At 44.8% G+C, this 22,750-nt stretch overlaps 1 protein-coding gene across 5 annotated transcripts in view; it reads right to left on the bottom strand.

The window, feature by feature from the left end:
- The window catches only part of PRDM10 (PR/SET domain 10), a 45,319-nt gene extending 35,785 nt beyond the window's left edge, over positions 1-9,534 (bottom strand). For 4 of the 5 annotated variants that reach the window (XM_085316770.1, XM_085316767.1, XM_085316771.1 and 1 more), the window contains exon 1: positions 9,365-9,534. The gene's annotated coding sequence lies outside the window, so the exon portion shown is untranslated. The remainder of the gene's footprint in view (positions 1-9,364) is intronic. The other variant, XM_085316768.1, reaches the window with a different exon arrangement.
- Between the last annotated feature and the right edge of the window lie 13,216 nt (positions 9,535-22,750).

Below are 22,750 nucleotides of genomic sequence, written 5' to 3'. Positions count from 1 at the left end.
CTCTAATTGATCTAAGCCCGAATATTCTGACAAATTGCTTCCATGCTAGGTTTTATTCACCTCTTGCAATTTTATTGGAGCCCCTCAATCTGCCATTGGGAATCTCAGAAGTGTAATTTACAGCTCCGCTGATTGCTTTAGTCAGTGGTTCAGCACCTTCCCAATCCTTCGCCTCTAATGTCATATTAAATCACAGGCCCAGGAATTAGCATGAGGCTGAGCCCATTTCATTTTTCAGCTACTTCAATTAACTTTATTTTATACCGAGTGCCTCGCTGGGCTGAGCCAATGCCAGTACCCTGTCTGTGCACCAGGAAGAAAGCAGAAGGCTCCTTGCTGACGCTTTCATTCATTTGCATTTTAAATGCAAATTATTTTAGTCATAATTTATTCCCATAAATGCTAGCAGTTGGCTTGTCACTGACAAGCTAAAAAAAAAAGATAAGAAAGAAAGAAGTAGGCACTTTCTGCCTTCTGCCGATTTCACCAGCAATGAATAAGCTTTGCAGACCTGAGCACTGACTGCACTACTGGTCTTGGCCAGAACGCACAAATCAATAATATGGATATCTTAGGATAACGTCACTGAACTAAACAGCGGGAAAAATCACGTTACTTTCACATATACTAGGAAACACTTCAGGGAAGTTATATCTGGGCAGTTTTAGAGAGTAAATCACACCAGTGTTGGTGGCTACACCCAAACATCAGCTTTCTCATGCTGACCAACATCCTGTCTATGTACCACGGGATCTCCCACAAAAGGGGAGACTGAAAAGCGGTGTGATGGCTGCTCTGACTCCACATTAGACTCTTATCATTAGATTCTGGGATAAAGGAACAGAAATGCTAGCTCTCTATAGCTATTACATATGCTCTCTATCTGTTATAGATCTCTTTATAGCTATATTATAAAGTGCAGGAGAGAAAAGAAAAAAATACAATGTTGTATCTGTGCGCAACATTTTAGCTAGCAGATCTCATTAGTGAGGAAAAACGAACAATGCTTAGGACCGATCAACACCTCGCCCTCCTCTGCGAGGGCTGAAAGCTAGGGTCTACAGCACACACTGGCTCCAAAATGTACATATTACCTGTCCTGCCATAGTACTTYCATCCAGGTATTTCAAAGCCACTTGTTATATCATCAAGTATTAATTCAGGAATTTCCTCAGATCTAATCCTGTCCCTTCCACTGACCTCCACCACTCATTCTGTTACCTATACGGTCTAGAACAGCTTGCACAAAACACGACAGCATTCGTGTCAGCAACAAAATCCGAGCCACCCTTGCAGAAAATTAACTGCCTCTCCCATCCTTCTCGTTTGCCTCTGTTTATCCCAAATAGCTCCATCTCTCCACTGCTGTCGTTATTAACCAAGAACCCATTTAGGTAATTGCAATAACAAAAGCCAGTAGTTTAATCCATTACCCTGGACCTAATTGCTTAGAACAATGAAAATAAATGCTAGAGGTTTCAATGATTTTTGGTTTTAATATAATCATCTAGTTAGTACAAATTCAATTAAATTAGCCAGTAATTGAATTAAGAGAAAGACACAGTTATGGCCAATTCCACATGCGGCAACAGGTAGCAGAGTTTTTGGCTGACTTTCCCAACAAACAGCTACTCATCGGCGGTCTGACGGAAGATGCAGGCTCTCTCCTGCTGACTCATTTTGGCACAAGTAACTCGCACCTTGAGTAGAAAGGAGGCTAAAGAGCTCTTTAAAGATGAAACTGGACATTACACTTCAAATCTGCAAAAAAAATAGCTCCAAAAAAAATGGAAAAGAAAGCAGAAGATAAGATATTTCAGGTTTGCCATGGTTCTAAAGTTAAGCCCCGATCTCAGATCAGGAAAAATTAAGCCAAATCCAGTGGCTCGGTGGTGCAGTTTCTATAAATGACACCATGACATTATTGCTATTCTTCACAGAAGTGAAGAAAATATACCCCGTGCCCAGTCACTCATGAAACACTAACAGGCAATTTTAGAAGCTGCTGGAACTGCTGAAGCTTTCAAAACATGTATTTTAAAACACATCTTATGAWCTATCCTTCCAGCATGCATTCCTACCAAGACTGGATCTCCATTAATTTTTCATCTTTTCTGTTATCACCACCGACATACACAGGAAAGCACATTTCCTCTGAAACTTGGAACCACAGGCAGCAATCAAGATGGCAGGAGCAAGCACTGAAATTTAGYTGGTACCAAAGGCAACAGCAAAAACAAGATGCGCGGTTACGGCTAGGATATTTAGAAATGGTTGAGGTGGAAAGCATCGTCTGCCCCAAAGTCATGGGAAATGAAACTGCCAAAAAATCCAAACACCCGAGTAAGTTTCCAAACGCCGATGACAGAAAAGATTGAACTAGCTTTCCTGACTAGTTCTTCTGCATAGGACACACTTCCTTAATCCCACATGACATTATTTTCTTCTTTAAATCCCCTCATCAAAATCCATTACAGCTGTGGCACTGACAGCCAGTATCTCAATATTTTAAAGATTTCTCTACGGTTTTCTCTCAGCAGAGAGATTTCACTGCAGAAGGAAGCAACAGATGTCCAACTTAGCACACGGACACAATATATCTTTTTAAATTAGCTGCAGAGGAATCATGAGTATCTTAGGGCATGCAGTGTCTACGTTAAACCTGTTAGCAACAGCAGGTACGGAGATGCATGTAAAGAAACTACCCTTTCCCGTGAAGGATTTGGTTGGAAGCTTTTTTAGTTTTTCAACAGAAAAAAAGTCAAACTTCAGGAATAAGAACCAAAACACAGTCATCGTCGAACAGCTGGCGTACTCTCAGCTTGCTCCACACACTGTTTGCCCACGCGTCCCTTGGGATCGCTGATTTTTTTTCTCCCCGAATAAGTCACAGGCGTCGGACGCTTTCAGAAGGCGAGCACGCCAGCGGGAGGCTCTGCCGCGGCCGAGCGGGTGCACACATCGCGACACCTACCACCCAACGCATCGGCTCCGCTTCCGTCCCCTCCCCAACACTTACGTCCACCCTGATAAGCAGCACGAACGTAAGCAGGAAGCAATGCCAATACGCAGGATGGTAAACCACTCGCAGTAACTACGAAGACAGCATTTTTCCTCCCCAAAAGAGCAGGCATGCCTCACCCGGTCCGCACCGGGTGATGACATACGCTGAAATGACAAGAGATGCAAACATAACCCAGTATCACCCCGGTACGTCAAACGGGCAAGGTAGTGACAGCACGCAGCGTAAACAACACGGCAGTACGCAGCGTGAATCAAGATCTCGCCCAGTTCTCATTGCTTTGAGAAAAAAGGTCCATCTAAATTCAACACTGACATCATCCTGCACATATCCAAATTTTGGTGCACATCCTGACACAAAGTATCTACCCCAATGAGTAGATAAGCTCTTTCAGGCTTCATTGGAGCTCTGATCATGGAGCTCAATTTGTTACAGCATCCATAAGCCCAGATCTTGAGCCCACTAGGGTGGGCCTGCACGTTTTTGCAGGTAGAAGCAGCCACGCTCCGAGCTGGGCAGCTGCGCTAGTCTCCCGCTGTGCCTGTCCCTTAGCGAGGCTTAGCAGTGCGGGAACAGCTCAGCGCTAACCGTAATCCCAAGGCATCCAATTCAGAGTTGCAGCATGGTCAGCAGACGYAGAGGGCAGGAGCAATATGCTCCTGGATGTCTATGCACCCCTAAAATCCAGCTGCTTGCCTCACSAGGTAAGCTCAAGCAACTCAAACTCCTCAGGTCAAAACAGGTTCCTTATTCATTTCAGYATGCAGTTCACATTTACCTTCCTTCTCTGGGGACCCACCAAAGCCCAAGACCTACAGCCTTTCTTTTCAGTTCTTATCTTTTACATTCAATTCAAAAATCTCATTAACAGTGATGCTTCTCTTCTGCAGCTCCCGATGCCTGGAAAGCTTCTTTGTGTCACTGYCTGAACAGTTCTTCATCGTTTTGGAAGTCTCACTTGAAAACTCCTTTAGATTTCTCCAATACACTCTAACCCCTCTCTCCTATTTCTGCAGGATGTTGCTTTATCTGAAGCTGTGTTCTTAATTCAGCAGCCTTCCCCCCTTCCCTGCATTCTGCTCCAGAGGATGAGAAAGCACCGCTCATGGGCAAAGCACCCCATTCATTCTCTATCCATCACCCACRTCCTCGTTAGCCTCGTTCTCTCCCCAGTGGGCGATGCCCACCCTACAGCCAGCTCCCAGAGGGTGACAGCACCTACAAAGACCCTACCCTCTGCTGCATCAGAGCATCCATGCCATGTCACCTCCTCAGCGCCCCTATGACCCGTTACAGCTATGGAGTCAGGGCTGGAATGGGGGTGAAAGGTGCTTTAAGAGAAGACCTGAGCTATCAGTGAAGCCAGTGCTCGCTCTTATTTGGTATRCAAGGATTTTTGATGAAATAAGATTCCTCCCATACAAATAAATAAATAAATAAATAAAAATTACACAGCGCTTCAATGGAAAACTTGGCTCTGAAATTCAGAAAAAAAAAGCATCAACAAGAGATCAACAGTAAGTGTATATATATATTTAAGAGAATGGTCTCTTTGCAAACCTACTATTAAGGAAATTGTCTTCAATGCTGCAACTACACAAGAAGATGCAGAGACAAAAACACTGGGGACTTCATCTGCAGCAACCTCTTTGAGTCTAATTAAGGACATTCTGCTGAGAAAGCATCACCCGGTGGCTGTCAGACATTCACGTTTGTCCCTTCTCTGAGACAGCAAGGATGAGAGAATATTAAAGCTGGGCAAGGGGAAGAAGTTCACTTCCCTGCTCAGGGAGTCATGAAGCCACTGCAGTATCTCAAATGAGAATCCACTTTACAATAATGGTGCATAAAACAGCTAATGTGATTTACTCCCTAGTGTAAAAGAGGCTTGCATATAGATGGGGGTTCCCTGCAGCAATAATAGCAGAGGTTATTAGCTTAATCCTTTAAGCACTGAGCTCACTGACCACTCTCTTTCAGTGCTAACCATATGCAAGGACAGCAAGATTGCTACAAAAGGAGGTTTTATGACTACAGGTCTTCCTCCAGCTTTTAATATRAAACTGATTTATTATGCTCAAAAGGAACATCACGTGTGTCTGCAAAAGCTATATCCCACACTTAAGTTAATTACCCCAGCTTGCCTAGAAGGCAGAGCTGGTGCATTTCCTGAGATCCTTTGGCAAGAATATGCTTTCTTTGCAGCAAGAAGGCTGGGAAGTGTACTAGGTTTCTAACCTCATTGACTACTGAGTCACGATTGCTGTCTTTTCCTCTGCATTCTCATTCATCAAAAGCACATATTGTTTCAAGGAACTCTGGCTCTTGTGCATTTTGGCTGAATGTTAATAATCAGGTAATATATGACCACAATATTTATRTTTTACTTGTGAGTTAGAGATTGAAATCATATATAGGGCTGGGACAGCAAAGACTATTTTTTTCCACAAAAGGAAATACGGCTTCAATTTATTTAATCATATAATAAATAGAATAACTCAGCCAAACACAAACTCGCTCTTTACTCAAATTACGTATAATGAATCCATCTATCTACATCCTTACGCCACATTCATCATCAAAGCAACAAGGAGCTCAGCAACCTCTTAGATCTTGGAGGCTAGTCCTCTGCTACTGTGTCCAACACATCCTATTACCCTTTTACCCTTTCCAAAACCAGACACTTCCCAAGCACCAAGCTGATTTTATGTTGCAACTATTTGTTCACAAAGTATCAGAGGAGTAGCTATCAGTCTAACTCCTTACACCACAAAAATACAAAAGATAATCCAGCATGCCAGGTGAACTCCAAGAAGAAAGATTAACATCCTGCTGGGGGACTATGGTGGATTAAGCTAGAGATCTGCTCAGAGATGCAGCATGCTCTCTAAGCATATTTCTGTTTAGTCCTAATTCTTGTGTAACCAGCTGTTTCCCACGATACCTGTTAGTGACTTTCTGAGCGGGCTAAGAGACAAGTTCATTAGATTTCTGGCTATGTCCAGGCTCTTATTAGTCACCTGCCCTKCCACTACATATTCACTTCAATAACTGATTTCTTCCCCATACCCTCAGCTTCATGAATTTTTGCAGGCCACTAAAATTTGTTACTACCTTTATCTCTCCTTTCCAGTATTTCGTATTCTGAGGTCACTGCAATATCACCTTCTGCTACTGYGATACACCACAAATCTCAGACTTCAGCCGTGTGAGTCAGTGACCCTGTCTACCTAATTGATTTGGTTTATAACTATAGAGGGAGATGTATGATAAAGCAGAAAACAGGGAAAACACAGCATGAGTGTGCAACGTGAACAAAAGGAACATAAAAGGTCTTCACCAATCTGTGCGCTGCACTGCTGTGTACACACAAGAAAGCACTCCTACATTTTTTAAAAAGAAAACAAAAACCTACCAAAAGCATTACCTTGTTCTTCAGTGCCACTCCAGCCTCCTTTTGTCATTTTTTGGTCTCCTGTTCCTTTTCCTGYTCAGCTAGCTCTTCCCAAAGTTACCTCCTGTTACACACCGACTTTGTTCCCCTTTCTTCAAACTGATTGTGCTGCTCCTTCCCTTCCTCTCCCACCCCTTTGCATGTCTTCTCTTGATTAAATCACTATGCTACTTCAAGCTCTCAAAATTCAGAAGAGAAGATCACCTCATTTCTGCAGGTAAACAACTCGCATCTTTCAAAACAGTTATCTARAATAAAGAACAATTCAGGCACTGGTATCTTCAAGTAGGTGGTGACTTAACATACAGTGCCAGTTAAGGGCTACAACACAACTTCTATTTCTGCATGCTTTACTAACATGAAAATAAAGGGGGCAAATAGATCTGACCTCATTTTTAAGTTAAAAGAATACTCGGAAGAGTAAAACAGCTTCCAMAATTAGCTACCTCTAAGTCAATTAAAATTCAGTTTACACAGCTGAGGGCAGCTGTAGGTGGTCAGAAACACACTCAAAAGTAGCTGCTAACTACAGAGCAAATTAACATAAGGAGCTCATCTGGGGATGTTCCTTGCAGGCTAGCAGTGAGGGTGTCAGAGGACAGCAAGTGGCAAAGCATGCCAATTCCAATTCACAAACACATTGTCAATTACTCCATCAGACAGTAATATTAACAGTTACCTCAATATCTCATCCAATACCTATAAGGGTAATAAAATTGCCTTTTTAAACACCTAATACAAGAGAAGCCTATACACCCCCCCCAAAAGCATCACAATTCAGCAAAAAAAAATGTTACCCATTTTAGGATTGAGTTAAGAAATGCACCTTCTTGTTTTTTTTTTCCTCCTAAAAACGAAGGCATTAGGAGGCTTGAGACTGTCAGTTATTTTACTTMCACAAAACACTCATAAAGAGACCTCTTCCAAAATCAGTTTATGATTCATTAGCATTTCATCTTGTAGTTTAACCAATGAAGAGAGGGGAAAAAAAAAAAAAAAAGTTTAACCACCAAGAAAAAGAGAAAGGACAAAGCAAGAGTTCAGGACAGACTCTATTCACACTAAAACACTGGGAGAAAAACATGGGCACGCATTTTGTAAAGCTATCCAGCCTTATMGTTATCTTTTAAAAGTCTGCAAGAACCATGTATGCATTAGTAATACATTGGACAGGTTGGTGTACTTACACTAAAACGTACATCACAAAACACCAACTTTCCGTTTCATTCTTGGAATTATAAAATTCAATAGTCTAAACCATAGGTTTTGTCCTAAAGCTGTGATCTACAGACCAYTGGAAGACCCCTTGTAAAGAGCCTACAGAGAGCAATTAAGAAATAAAAGGGCAATTTGCACATGGCTTGAAGTTTCCTACAAAGGGTTATTTATCCCTTTAGAAGGACTAGTAGGCCCGAAAGACAATTAAAATCTCATTCTTCTATTACAACTTAACAATTTAAAAGCTCCCAAGTTTTTAATGCGACAGTGCCACAGGACCAAGCCATAGCAACATAACGTCAGAGACCCATTTAGCTAGAGATCAGGAAGTTCAGGTAGCCACGTGCTGTAACCATAACACACACCATGCAAAYGGCTGTGTTTGACAGGAGCAAACCGCACAGCCCGTGCAAATGGCTCAGTGCCATCTCAAGAGTGGCAAAAATCACAGCTTCCGCTTCTGGAAATTACTTCTGCCTGCACGTGGGTTTCGGCCTTTCCCGGACCCCCACAAAGGACTGGATTGCTTCAGGCAGCCTGAGGCAGCTGAGAGGAGGCTCCAGCCGCCTTCCCAGGCCTGTTCCTGCTCTGCCCTGGAAAATCCCACCCGCGTGCAACCCCCATCCCCACACACGAGGCACCAGTGGGGAGATGACCGTCCCCACGCCCCCGGGGCCACCCCTACTTGAGCCGTTTGCCCTTGGGGCACCCAAAGGGCTCCCCCAAGCCCCACTCTCAACCCAGGCCCCCAGCGGGGGGGGGTGGGCCAAAACCTCCTCCCCCAGACCCCCAACAGGGCACGACCCCCAGCCGCCCCACGGCCCCTCCCGGGCAGGACTGGAGGGCACCTACCCGCTCCCCCTTATATACCCTCCGCGCCCCGCCATCGCCATCAACAGCAGCCAATCAGGGGCAGGGGGTGCGACGCCCCCCTCCCCTAACGAGGCCAATGGGAGAAAGGGGCGCGGCCGCCGCCGCCGCCGTTCCCCAGTGCCAATAACGACCGTGTCCCCCCTCCCCCCCCCCCCCCCCCCGAGACAGCGTGAGGCGCCATCAGCCCCCCGCGCTGGCGCCCAACGGTCACTCAGCCCCAACCACTGCAGAAATGGGGGAGGGGGGGGGGAAGGAGACAGGCGCGGGCTGCCGGCGAGAGGGTGCGCTGCGAGGGCAGAGGCGAGGGAACGGCGCCGCAGCCGCCGGGAGGGGAGGCGACCTAACGACGGGGCAAGGGGAACGAACGGCCCACCATAACGGGGAGCGGGGCTGAAAYGCCCGCCACCCTGGGGGCAGCAAGATGGCTCCAGCACCACCACCCCCCCGCGCCACTGAGGTGCCGGGGTCCGGACTGTACCATCCGGGCGGGGGGGGGGACAAGGGTGGGGGCAGCCCCTTTTCCCTGTGTCCGGGGCGGGTGGGGGATCCCGACTAGGGCAGGGAAGGGGGGGAAGAACGGACTATACCTCTCCCACAGGGGTGGAAGGGGAATGACTGCGCCCTGCTCCCCCCCCCCACTCGCAGGAGCGAACGGTTTATCCCGGCCCCAGCACTAAGGAGCCGCCAGCTCCGGGCGCCATCTTGGGTGCGACTAAAACAACAAGTCCAAAACCCCTGGCGGGTCCCCGCGGTGCCCCCGGATCGGGCTTCCCTCCCGGACCGTCCCATCGCGTTACCTGAGGGGGTCCCGTGCGGGTGCCGCGTCCCGGCCGCCGCCGCCGGCCCCGCTGCGGCCCCAAACCCCCCCACCTGTCCTCACCTCACAATGGTAGCTGCAGAGCGGGAGGGGGGGGGCGGCCGCCCGGACCTCATTACCATAATCTGCCTGGCAACAGTCCGCGGCGCCGCACGCTGATTGGCTAGAACGCCTCTGCCCGCGAAGATGGGGCGCAAAATTCCGCCAGAAAAGACTTGGAGGCGACCAGGTCAGGCGGTTGGGGGAGCAAAGGGGCCCCCCAATCCACGGGAAGGGGGGGGGGAACCCCTTACCCGGGTCTTCACTCCCCCCCACCGCCGCATGCCTGGGGCCAATCAGAGCGCCGCTCTCATCCTCTCTGCCCTCCGCAGGGGGCCTTCGGGCCAATCGGAGCGCGCCTCTTATCGCGGCGCTCCGCCCCCCCCCGTTTGGTGGGGGGCGGTGTGTGTGTAGAGGGGGGGAAGGGAGCAGCGCCCCCTGCTGGGAGGGGCGGCGGGGGGGAGGCGCCCCCTGGCGGCGGGGAGGGCCGGGGGCAGCCGCGGCGCGGGCCGCCCTCGCCCTCGTTGGGCCGCTCCCTGCTCTCCCGCCAACCGTCGCAGAGGAACGGTTGGACGCTGTACGAGAAAGAGCAGCTCGGCTGGTCCGCGTCCTGGTTTCGCTCGCAGGCCGTTAGCTGAAGCAACAGCCGCGAGGGGCCGTCGAGGGCGACCTCGGCCCGCGAGGGGACGCGCCCCGACGCGCTCTCCTTCCTGCGYGGGGGCACCCGGGCTCGCTCCGGAAAGGTCCCTGCCGGCCCCGCCGCGCTGCCTGAGCCCTAAACGCYGGCTCGGGGACGGGTAACGGCTACTACTGGTTGGGGAGTCAACTGATGTGTCATTCCGGTGGGGTTTCCACTGCCCCTTGGTTGCTGTTTTCCTTAAAGAGGGATTTGTATTGGGGGGGCCACAGGAAAGCACYGCTTTTCTGGTTCCTTATTTGTGATTAGCGTACGCTCAGAAAGCTCTTCCACCTGACAGCTCAGGAGAGATTTCTTAAATAAGACCGTCTCTGCGTTCAGCACCTTTTAAGTTTATTCCAATTGCTTTGTGAGCGGCACGTGCACACGTAACTAAACACRGTTGCGCTGAAGCGCAGGCAGCGTCCGACCCTGCAAGGGGCCGTTGGAGCCGATTGACCCAGAAACCAATAATGGAAGAAGGGTAAATTTTGGTTGAAGATGCAGGCAAATTACTGTTTCTAAAGAACTGGTTCTGCTAAAACTCTACCCTAGGAAAATAGCAAGAGGGTCTGATGCTGGTGCAATTAAGCATACGTCTCCAATAGGTCTGTCTTTTTAAAGCCTGTTATAACACTTTAAATTAAAAGGYGTAGGTGTATGCCAAAATCATCCCCTGTTGTACTGACAGCGTCCCTCCCATGAGTAATCAAGATAAAAATCAGACATGMGAATTGTCTAACTTGTGCCTGGTAACTTAACCTTAAATTATTATGAAAGACAGTTTTTGAACCTGAAGAGAGCAGAAATAGTTAAGCAATTAGGAGAAGTCAGTTTTGTTGCTCTACTCCTCTGTGCAGTCCTCTCCTTTTCGCTCATGGAAGGAGGTACGGAAGCAGTTTCTTCCCCTATCCTWTAGGAACAGTTTCAGATTTCACCGCACCGTGCCAAAATATTTGGATAGCAAATAGCACAAGGAAAAACACAAGACCAAAACTGCTTTATTCCCCCATGTCTCAACAGCCATTCCTGCTAGTTAAAAAAGAAGTATTTTCAAAATGTATTTTCATTTGGGATTGGAGACGTTCTCCCTAGTGTTTTGAAGACTCGCAACATTGTAACACTGACTTGGATACAAACATCCAATTGTGTCATGTCTTTATGCAAACATGTCATTTTCCAAGCCTGTAGAAAAAGCCATGCAGGATCCAGGACTAGCCTTTTCCTTCCTGGTACATTGGTCACCTTCTCAAAGTTACTTTGCCAATATTTTCTTTTTCCCTCCTTTCTCCCCTTAGCCTGGAAAGACCCGTTTGGTGTAGATGGGGAGAGGCTCTAACAAGCTGCCAGGTGTAGAAAAACACATGCTACTCTGACTCATCATCTGCAGGATCTGGAATCTGATGTAATGCCCAGTGCTTTTCCCACACTGAGYGCGCTGTTCCTGATGCTCCAACATAGGCTTTGTTTTTCCAACAGTCTGGCGTTGTCAGAGACGACGAGAGGGGGAGGTCTTCATGTTCAATTAATTTGTTTTCTGATCTTTGTAGATAGTCAGAATAAGTGACATAAATAATTTCCCATTCGCCTGTCTTGTCTGGAACAATGTTGTAACCCTCAGCTGGATCCTCCTTTTTCTCCGTATCTCCTGGTCTTCAGATCTGTATCTTCATCACTGCATCACCTGGTTCGCTTGCTGCTGTTTCAGCACCGCCTCTGCTGCTTTTGCCTATTTTGTCCTCCCTGTGGCAGCTGCACGGCTGTTTTCTCCGGACTGCAGCACCTTCTCCCACRCTGACACGCGCGTGCCGACATCCTCCCAGCGAGAGCTGCTCTCTCCTTTCCAACTCCAGCTGGGAAAGGCTGCTGTAGTCRCGTCCTCCCCCTTTTCCATTTGCCCGCAAATATCTTTTTGACCTGACTTAGTAGCTTGAACTTCTTCATCCATTCCTTTTGCCTCATGAGAGACCTGCCACAACATGTCTGMCTTTAAAATAATAATTTTCTTTAAAAGCACAGAAAGCTCAAAACCTCCTATCATCTGGATCTGTTTTCCCCAAAGCTGCTCACTAACCCTCCGTCTCATCCCAACGCTCCTAGAAAGCCTTTGTTCTTCTGTGTGTACCTCTTTGTTTCTGGGTTTGCTGCAATTATTTGATTTTTTTTCTTTCCTTTTTTTTTCCCCCTCCCTCTTAGTGACATTGTCTGATTCTGAGAAGACACCGATTAAAACATGCCGGAGAACAATGCTCAAATGCTGTAAACTCATTTGAGCCATGTAAGCAGGCTGTGCCCGAGGAGCCCTGCTGACCTCACCGGGCTACATCTGTGCATGACAAGTAGGTACTTTCATCAAGATTTCCAAATTGCACCGAACTGGATTGAGCATTACAGCGCCCATCTTTTAACTTCCCTTCCACAAGTCAGTGGCTGTCTAATATAGAACAGCAATCTCGGAGATGGAAAAACTTCAGCTCTCTTGATGCTTCTGCTGGAACCTTTTAAATTATAATGCAACTGAAATGTGATTACTTTATATCTCACACAGAGAATAYCAAGCAGGGCAAAGGTGGTGATATAAGTTTACTGATTTAGAGCAAGCCAGCATAAATTTAATTAAGGGGATTACTGCATCAAAAAACACACAGATTTAACAAAGCTTTTTTCCTATATTGGTTCTCAGAGCTTTTTTTCGCCTTCCTCTCTAAGCTAGTTTAGCTTCTTTTTAAACAAGCTGAATTAATCCCTTTACTCTGTTATCAAAAAGTTCCCTTAAAAATTTTTGGGTGTGTTTTAATAACATCTACCTGGTAATCACAGAATTAAAAATTATTTGACCTAACACTGAATGAAAACCATTTCATTAAAGAAAGCCTTTTCTAACTCTGATCTTCATTGTTGGCTGCCCTTTTGTTTGGTCTATACACAGACAACTGTTTTTCCCCAAAACTGAATTAAAAAAAATACAGGCAACAGCTAAAGGAATAAGTGAGGAAGTMATTTACATAATTCCATAATGGTCTTTATTGTGCATTTGGTAAATGGYGTATCAAGTCATAGGAAAGGCAGGATTGTCTGTTCACCTTGAAAACATGTTTGGCACACCAGGCTGTGGTTCAGGAACTGGCCAGGAGCCCCCCCATAGAGCATACTTTGCCCCTTGCATGCCAGGATCTCCCTGGTCCATTACAGTGGCATTTATTATGGCTGCTGCTTCTGAGGGTAGCTTTGGAATCTCTTTGGGCTCAGAGAAAGGTTTTAAAAAATAGATTAAAAAAACACAGCGTTTCACTAGTTTTAATGAAAACCACCTTGGTTTGCAGGCTGCTTGGGGGCAAGGACCACATTTTTGTAGTTTCTATGCACCGCTCCTGCTGCGGAGCCCTGTCCTGTAAGCAGGACAGCACAGCTCTGTTGTGGCACCAGYGAAGGCCTCAGCTCACAGGCCAGGGCAAGTGCAGCAACATCAGCGCAGCAGAGTTTTTGGTACTTCAGGACTTCTCAATTATTGGAGCATTTGCCAGGARTCTGCAGTGGACAGATGTAGTTCAACTTCAAATCCAGGTCAGCTACCCCCTCCCCTCCACACYTCATCTGGGATTACTCTTTATTTAGTACATGCATATCTGTTCCCTGGGAAACATGCTATAYCATGAAGTAATTAGCCCTGCAACACTCAAAAGTGTCTGAGACTGTTGGCCAATTGCTTGCTGAAGTTTGGGTGTTGCAGCTATTCATTCCTGGCTATGCAGAAGCGCTGTCAGTAGTAGGAGATACTTCAGTATCAACTGCAATGTAAACACCGTGGCTATTTTGTTTCTCTCCACTAAGCAGACTAGGATGCCTCAGAACCCTGATAATGATGCTTTTTCATATTTCTGAGCTTGTTAGAAAGTTGAATTAACAGAAATAGAAACATTAAATATTTTCTATTAAAATTAATAGTATATCTAGGCATCATAATGAAATATTTGGATTAAAGGATCATCACTACCCCATCCTCAAATCTGAGGAAGGACCTCATTCCTTCTGGTAGTTCCCAAGGAAAAAAAAAGAGAGAAATAACAGTGAGATCATGTAGCATCAGTCTCACCCAACATCTTTTGGGAAAGAATGAGTCTTTGGTAGTTTTCTCTACTTACTGATACATTTAGTAAAGAAGCTAATTCAAAAAAGCCTTCTTAATGATAGCTTCTGCTAGATATTTAAACAGCAGACATTATCTTTCTAGCAATCACTTTTGATGGCCAAAATTAGCCTACGTGCTAACTACAGCCTCTGCATGGCCTGTCTGTAAGCCAGCAAAGTGMAATTCCCCGTACCTGGCAAGGTCTCCTGTATTATTTTTAATGCAAGTCAAGATTAAAAATATAATCCTGTAGAGCAGTAGGGTTTCCCCTTTCCTAGGCAGGGAAAAATGGAAARAAGAAATCAGAACCTTCCCTAGGATATAGGAGTTGGAGGAAGGAAGGAAAAGGGGGGGAGGGGACACAATCATCTCAGCTAATATATTCTCTGATCACARGCATCCCATCCTGTAACTTGAGCAGATGTTCTCTTAACAGTCAGTGAGATTTTTACTCTTRCAGCCTTGACTGGGAGACTCTGGAAAATCACTGTCTGGGGATTAGCAAGCCAAAATTTACTCAAGGCCCATTCCTACTTATTCATTCTTATGCCAGCATTTTTCTGTAGCTTAAATAGTTTTTTTTTTTTTATCCTTCCCCTCCTCCTTGGTCTTTCCCCAGTGTTTATTCTCCTGATATATTTATAGACAGCAGCCATATCCTCTCCTGGACTCTGTTTTGTTAGAGGAAGCAAGCTACATTCAGTCTTCTCTTGTACAATATGCTCCCAGTCTCCAGCTTGCCTTACTGGCTGCCAAACTGTATTAATACAACAGGGCATCAGAAAAGAAGCTTTCATTTTATATGGCACATTTTTCTGAAGTGATTTTAGAAAGCTCTATTGATTTCTGAGGAAGGAAAGGAGAAGACTAGCTGCCCCCCCTGCCCCAGTAGCTCTCTTCCCAAGTGAAGGGTATAGTGGGATTGCCTATGAGAAGGTGCTTGGCCACCCCGCTGCTCAGGATAGCTGCAGCAAAGCAGGTATCCAAACAACAGCCTAGGGTACAGCAGTGTTTAGTACCAGTGCTATCTCTTACACCTGCACAGCCTGGTRCATCACAGCTGGCCAAAAAGATTCAGCAGTACGTGCACTAAGGCAGAGCAAGGACTAGTTATTCCTTAAGGGATAAGGAGCCAGAGAGGACAACCACAGCAGCCAGAAGCCCAGTCCACAATACCTGAGCAAGATGAACACCTCAAGGTGGGATCTAGATCTAGCCAAGAGTCCAGCTCATCAAGGAAGATCAGGATAACGTGCAGTTCTGACTGCATTAGGAGTGCAGACTCCTAATGAACAGGTCATACAGCTCAGCATAGAGATAGCTGTAGCTAAACTAGAGACCAATAGTTCTCTGCAGCAGCTCAGACAGAGACAAACAGCCTGGGGCTGAGCTTAAATGGGGCTCTGGGGGGCCATGGGTGGGGCTGGCTGGGCAGATGCCCCAGGTGAGACTGGTCAGGGCCATCAGGCCACCCTATTATTGCAGTCAGGTCCCTAGYACTGTGGTATGTTGCTGCTTGAGTACTGCAGGTAAGCCCTTCTTTTTATTGCAATCCTGGTTTAAATAATGGCTTTTGTAGTAATTTTTTGGTTTTTGTTAGTGTTGTTAATATTGTCTAAATGTTACAAAATTACAGATGCAATTCAGAAAAGTAGCCTAGGTTACTAGAGGAGAGTATATGTTATGTTACATTTGAATGCTTCCCCCCAGTTTTCTAGTTATAAAGGTTAGAAAGCTAGCCTTAAGAAAAGGAAAGCAGTGGYGTCTTCCCTATGCACCTAACTTCAAGAGCTATGGATAAGAGTGAAAATATTAAATCTTGTGCTGTGCAATATTATTATTTTTTTCTTTTTCTTGGTGCTTGAGACCATGGTGTCCTGTGTGATTAACTGACCCTGCAGTGAGTGCTGTGCAAGCAGTAGCATGGGGCTGCATTGATTTAGATGTCATTTTGGATTACGCTCAAAACACTCTTGCTGAGCCGTTCTTTGCAGCTGGATATGTTCTTTGAGGGGATAGTTGTCTTGGTAGAAGAGCTATCTTTATTTTAATGACTGATTAGTYTAAAGAAAGAGGTGTTCTGAAGCTAAACTGAGTCTGAAAGGTAAGTGTATTTTACCTCTGGTATAGATAGATATCCAAATGCCTTTGAAAGCAAGTGTCTTAGAAGAACAGTGTGTAGTAAATGGAGTGAACGTATAACAAGTGCCAAGATCTGTGAGTGAGTTTAATGCTGCAAACTGCAGCGTTGTTTCCAAAACTGACAAAAAAAAAAAAAAAAAAAAAAGTCCTTTGAGACAGCCCTTAAGACTAAAGCTTCTGCCTCTGCCCTGATATAGATGGCTATGGATGAAAAAACCCTGCTGCCAGCCAGCCAGAGGAAACATGAGAATTACCTGTATAGACAARAAAATGAAGAGCTTCTTGGAGCCAGGAATTCTGGCAGATCCTTGATCATGCTTTAGACAAATGATGTTGAGTAAAAGATCTGAGTATTGTACTCTTAACAAAATAATGTTTGACTTTATTTCCCTAGTATCCTGAGTGTAGTGAGCAGAATATAAASTGGATGGTTATTTTTACTTAGTCTGCCTTTCTCTTTTTCTTTTCCTTTTAGTTTTTATTGCAGGAAATGTACTTCTCATTGTCAAAGCTCCTGTGATATCACTCAGGTGCATCCAAATGAGATGTAAGCTAAGCATGCCCAGAGACCTGGCCAGCCCTGGGCTGGATCCAAAATGAGGGTGTCTTCTTCCAAGAAGCATACTTACATGGTAAGAAGAGCACTCGTGCTTGCAAATGTAGCTATGATGAGACTACCATTTCTCTGTAATTACAGAATTGTCCAACTGTTGCTTTGAACTTCTGTAACCTCAGTCTGTGTAGAGTGGAAAAAACCTGGGGTTCTGCTAGCTTGAGCAAGAGGCTGCAGTTCAGTAAAGTACTTGTTGCAGTTCTAGTTGAGAGTCCTTGTATCTCCTGCAGCATGTTAGGTTTGCTCTAATTTTGCAGGGTTTCTTCTGGAAATTTGTATCAAGCTCTCAACTCAAAGTGGAGCTGGTATTTTGCAGTGCTCCAAAAATCCCTTTGTTTGGAAAGACTGCCTTTAAAGCTGATAAACTAGAGTAGGAGCACAGGTAGAGCTGCGAGTTTTATCGGAGGGTTCCAGTATTTGACCCTCAGTCCTCAAAATGCTCTAAACTTTTTTTTTCTCAGTGAATTTGTGCTGAATATCATAATGCCACAGTAATAAGAAAGCTTTTTTTCTTAAAGCAAACTTGGAGTCATTTTAATCAGTGGACTTGCCAGCTGTAGACCTATCCAATCAGTTTTAACATTGAAATGTCTTTCGTTTGCCAGGGCAAGATGGTCTTAGGTGTGGGGTTATTTAGGAAGGTAAAGGAGGGGAACATACCTGAGATTAGGTCATTTTATACCTCTTAGACCAGTCTGATAAGGCTGAATTCATCTCCCTAGCGAGTTCTGTTTCAGCCAAGGATATCCTGTTAAGTTGAATGAGCCACTTCATGTCCCTGCGCTCCTCCTGAAATGCCAAAGGCTGTAATGAAATGTCTCCTTCTGTACTAGTCTGTGTAATGAATTCCAGAGCCTGACTCTTCTTCACCCTCAGCTTACTAATTCCCCTGCACAGCTGCAGGCAACCTCCTTAGGGTATTTGTTTTTGTTTTCTTCTTTCTACCCTGGTACCTGAAAACACCCTGCTCTGCTCTAAAACCATAGAAAATTGCAGCTCCAGGTTCAAACARCTTTTAGCCTGAGACTCTGGCTCTTGTGTTTACAGCCTGTCGTGTAGGTAGATGACTGCCAATGGTTGCCTTAGCAGAACAAGATGAAACTCTTCTGGCCTTGTACCTGGAGCTGTGTCTCCCTGAGTCTGAAGTCCCTCCTGTTGGCTCAAGTGCTTGATGTGGTCGCCAGCTCTGAATTCACTGAGTAAGGGCTCTGTGGGTTTTGCTTTTGTTTTGTTTTTCTTCCATGTACTTTTGATAGATGGTCAGTGACCTGAGGAGCCAAGTGTGCTGGAGGCTGCTGGGAGAGCTTGTTTTACTGACCTGGATCAGAATGCACCAGCACGGYGGGGACACTTGTTTCTCCAGGGCTGAGTTGAGTCAGGGCTTTTCACACTAACTTTGGCTCTGCGGAAACCGTAATAACAGGCAAGCTGTTCTGCCTTGTACTGACCTGGGCTGCAGCTCTTGTCCTGTGACTCAAGCATGTTGGCTGAACTTAAATCTTGACTCCACTGTGCTTAACCTTCTGTACTTATTGACTAAAAAGGGGGAAACAGTGCACACCATAGGCAAACTCCTGATCTAGGTAAGCAGTGATATTACTGATTCTAAAGGAGTAGCGTTTTCTTGGCTGCATGGGCAGTACATAAGGAGAAAACTTATCCCTCTGTGTTCAGACACTTCTGGTAACTGCCAGAGAGCATACTTGGCTAGTGATAATCACAAAATGGTACTTGCACATGACCCTGGAGGGTCTTGGACTAGCTGTGYTATCTTTATCGTTCCAATTCACCAAATGCCTATGTGGCATTAATGCCTCTGACTAGGAGGAGGCAGAGGGGCAATTGACTGCTGTGGTCAGTGTGTGGGTACCCCTCAAAGGCAAGGTTGTGTTAGCAGTCTATAATCCCATCCTCTTCCTCGAGGACTGAAGTTAACGGGGAACTTCCAACGAATGTATAAAGGAAATGCTTGCTTCTAATTCAGGCTTTTTAGAGCATGCTCTTGATACTTTGGCCTAGGGCAGAACKCCTGCTATAGTTGATACAGTGGAAGTGGAAAGCCAGTAAAACTAATGAAATGACTTTGTGCTAGCTGTGCATTGAAATCAATGTAGTAACATTGTGACAGATCATGAACCCTTTTCTTGCTTCCTGTGTAGGAATTACTTAAAGCCCATTTACTTTTTTTCTAGTATCAGATTGGGTCTTTTTACTTGATTTCAAGGCAAACTTGAAATTGGAAAAAAATAAATCACAGACTTTGCTACTTTGCGTGTTTTAACTCGCTCACTTTCTGTTTTACTGGTTGAAGAAACTAGCAGAAATACTTGCACAATACTATTTTATTTAAATAGAACAAATGCAATATAGTCTTAATTGTCTTTTCAGTGTTTTTGGACTTAAAAAAAAACAGTATTCCTTTAATTCCACTTACTGACTTTTCTAGTCTTTCATCAATGTTTTTGAACAGCTGACATCTTGATCTATTAATAAATACAAAATAAAAATGAATGGAATGGAAGAGTCCTCTGTTGTACAGAGTGTGGGGTTCCTTGATAAAATCCTTGATCATGAATCATGCAACTGTTGAAAAGCTATTGGCAAACACTGGAGTCACAGGAGAAAAAACTTGCCATGTGTTGTTTTTCCCTTCCCTGTTTCAAGAAACATTTTTACAGTGGAAGAACCTTGAAAGAACAGAACTCATGTAGCCATAAACTCATTTCATTCTTGTTTTCTTTTAGTTTTTTCTTTAATGGATTCTTTTTTGATTCTTTCCTGGTGAAAGCCACATGCTGTTTTCATTCACAATGGAGTAATAGTCCTTTTGTTTGTGATATCACAGTATTATATCACAGTCCTTATTGTGACTTCTCAAGTTTAACTTACTGAAATATGTTCTTTGTTGGTTGTTCGGAGGCTTTCTAGACCTTGGGTTTGATTAAAGCCTCTAGCAATAAAGAGAACAGCCTGGACAGCTTTTATGATATGCAATTAGCAGAAGAACGTGGAAACAAATGGAAGGCAGAAAAACAAGTTTGAATATTTGACATATTCTGTCTCTTTATGTAGAGAGGGCTCTGTTCCTGTTTCACACTACTGTGTGCACTTTTCCAGCCCAGCTCTTGCTTTGTACTTGCTCTGTAAAGCAGGCGGCACATGCTGATACCAAACTCAAACCCGTGGTTCTGCAACTTGGTAGTAGTGTTAGGCTCTTGTAGGCATGGACTAGGAACTTCACTCTTTCCTTTTAAATAATGTGGTCTGTGGGTTTCCTATTGTGGTGACACGATTCCCTCCTTTGGCATAAGGTTTATTAAAACGGGGGGGGGGGGGTGTTTGGTGACTATGTTCACAGAAATGAATTCTTTTAAAGGSTTATGTAAGGGTGTATTCTCCAGCAGAGAGCAAATGCAAGGAATCCATTTGAGTTATTTAGGGCCTGATCATGCAAGGAGAACGGCACTTTGTATTTTCAGTGCAGGGTACAGCACTTTGCCTACCCACGTCTGGGCAAGACTTGTGTTTGGGTGTGCATGCATGTATATGCTTTTAAGCATAAATTGATCTAAGTATGTAATGGTACATCTTTTTCCTTAAAAGTAAACTGGTGAACRAGGAAGAATGAGGTAGAACATATTGCTTTTGAAATCAGCCAGTAAGTATTGGCTTCATCTTTCTTAGACGCTGCATTTGGGTAGCTTTTTAGGCTTTTTCAATTGATAGCTGAATGACAGACCTGTTTGCCAGCTTATAGCTTCCTGATTTTAAGCAAGTTTGGAAAAATAGCAAGTATAGAAAAGATCTCATTAGATTTTTAATGGAAGAGATTGCTGTAATATTTGATATATTCAAATGTGCTGATATATTTTACAAAGTAGAAGATGTGGTCAATTTTGCCCTTGCTTTATTCTGCTGAGATTGCACCAGGCTGCTTGTTGAAGAAAAACTTAGCCAAAAGCAGTTTTGAGGGAAGTTATTAAAATGTAGATAAAAGATGATGCCTGGCTGACCAGAGGACTCTGTATTCATGTAGCAAATGTTACATTACTCATACTGCAATGCTTTCTGAAGTATACTTTTGTATCATCGTTTTCCATTTTAAATTCAGTTGTTAAGTCCCCAAAGGGAATTAGCTATGAAYCATTTGCATTTTAAAGGAAAAACTCAAACGTTGATGGAGTGCTCTGCTTGAGGCTTCCTTTATGTAATTTAGCCAGAGAGCTGCGTGTTGGTAGAGGTTGTAGAGTCAACCAAATGACCAAGACAAGTCGGGAAACCTTAGGCTCAGAGGCAGCCTTGTAATTAGCTTTATAAAACACAGGATATGCTGGTAGCTGTGTGACACCATGCTGCAAATTGGTGCTTTTGTGAAGCAGAACGTGTTCCTGGGGGGGAGAACCTTCCACCTTCGGTGAACCAGGGCAGCTAGATCACAGGGCWGCTCCCTCTTCAGGTGTATGAAGAAAAGCCATAGTAAGAAGCTGTGGAATAAAGATGGCAACTTAATTCAGCCCTTCTGAAGGCTGATGCAGCAACAGCAGGGAAGCTGCAGGAGAAGMAACAGAGGTTTTGCTGAAACTTGGCTAGTGATAATCAGCTCTTGAGGGCTGACTCATCTTCTGAGTAACCGTGATTCAGGAAAGCCAAGTGGGCTCTTCTCTCCCTCAGGCCACAGGTTTGCAGGTGGAAGCTGTAGGCGGCCCACTCCTTCMCTTGGAGATGCTGGGATTTGTCTTGTAGTTGAATGTCACTGTTGCTTTCAGCTGTGCCTTGATGTATATCTTTAGTCAACTAAAGCAGGCTTCAAACACTTATTTCTTTATTYCTTATTGCCAGGAGAATCTATTTTCTGACTTTGTTTCTGCCTTAGGAGTCTGAAGACTGYTGAAGTACAAGTACTTATTTTCTGGTCCTCTAAAGAATTACACCTATGAAAGTTTATAAAAACTGCAGTGCAGAACATGAAGCCACTCTTAACTTAAAAAAATAATAATGCTGGAGTACTGTCTGGGGCAYTGGAAAAAATACATCCAGCCCCAGTTGTGGAGTGAGGTCTGCTAATAGGAATTCTAAGACCTGAGAGTTCCAAAATCCCACCGCTTCCCTGGTAACTTGCAGTTGCGGACTGGACTGCTAATTAGCACAAGATCCTTGACTCCTTCCCTAGAAGCAGTCTGGTGACTGGAACTGGAAACCCAAKCTTGTAGGTCCTGTTCTGCACTGTGTTACCTCGTGCACAACTCCCTTGTCTCCAGGGTCTTCATTTCAAGAAATATTTCTATTTCTGTGCTGACATATGAGGAATGAATGGGCAGTTAAAAGCTGTGAGGCTTCTAGTGATTATAACAGGAAACGTATCCTGGTATTTCCTTAAACAGAAGGATACCAACTGCAGGCACCTATGCTGATATCCAGTGCAAGTGAATAAGGAGGGCTTTTTGTGGAGTTACCTTGCTTTTAAGTGTAGCAGGAAAACAAGTGCCTAGACGTATCACGCAGCTGACATAAAAGAACAGTTCCTGGTAATAAGTGAGAGCTCTGCAGTCTGAGGCATGAGGCATCTGTTAGTGTGTGTGTGTGTGTTTTTTTTTTTTCCTTCAAATTCCTTGTTGTCTGTCCGTGTCATACATTACTACTTAACACACCCCATTGCTTGCACACTGAGTAACTGCCCAAACAAGTGGTGGGGGAAATAAGAGGCAAGTTTGGAGTGTCATAAAACAGCTTGTTAGCACAGGTTAGTCTGTGCTGCCTGATGTAATCG

Source organism: Rhea americana, unplaced genomic scaffold (genome assembly GCF_003343005.1).
Source record: "Rhea americana isolate MKP2758 unplaced genomic scaffold, rheAme1 scaffold_48, whole genome shotgun sequence".
Taxonomy (NCBI): Eukaryota; Metazoa; Chordata; class Aves; order Rheiformes; family Rheidae; genus Rhea; species Rhea americana.
This window is presented reverse-complemented; position numbering and strand designations above follow the sequence as displayed.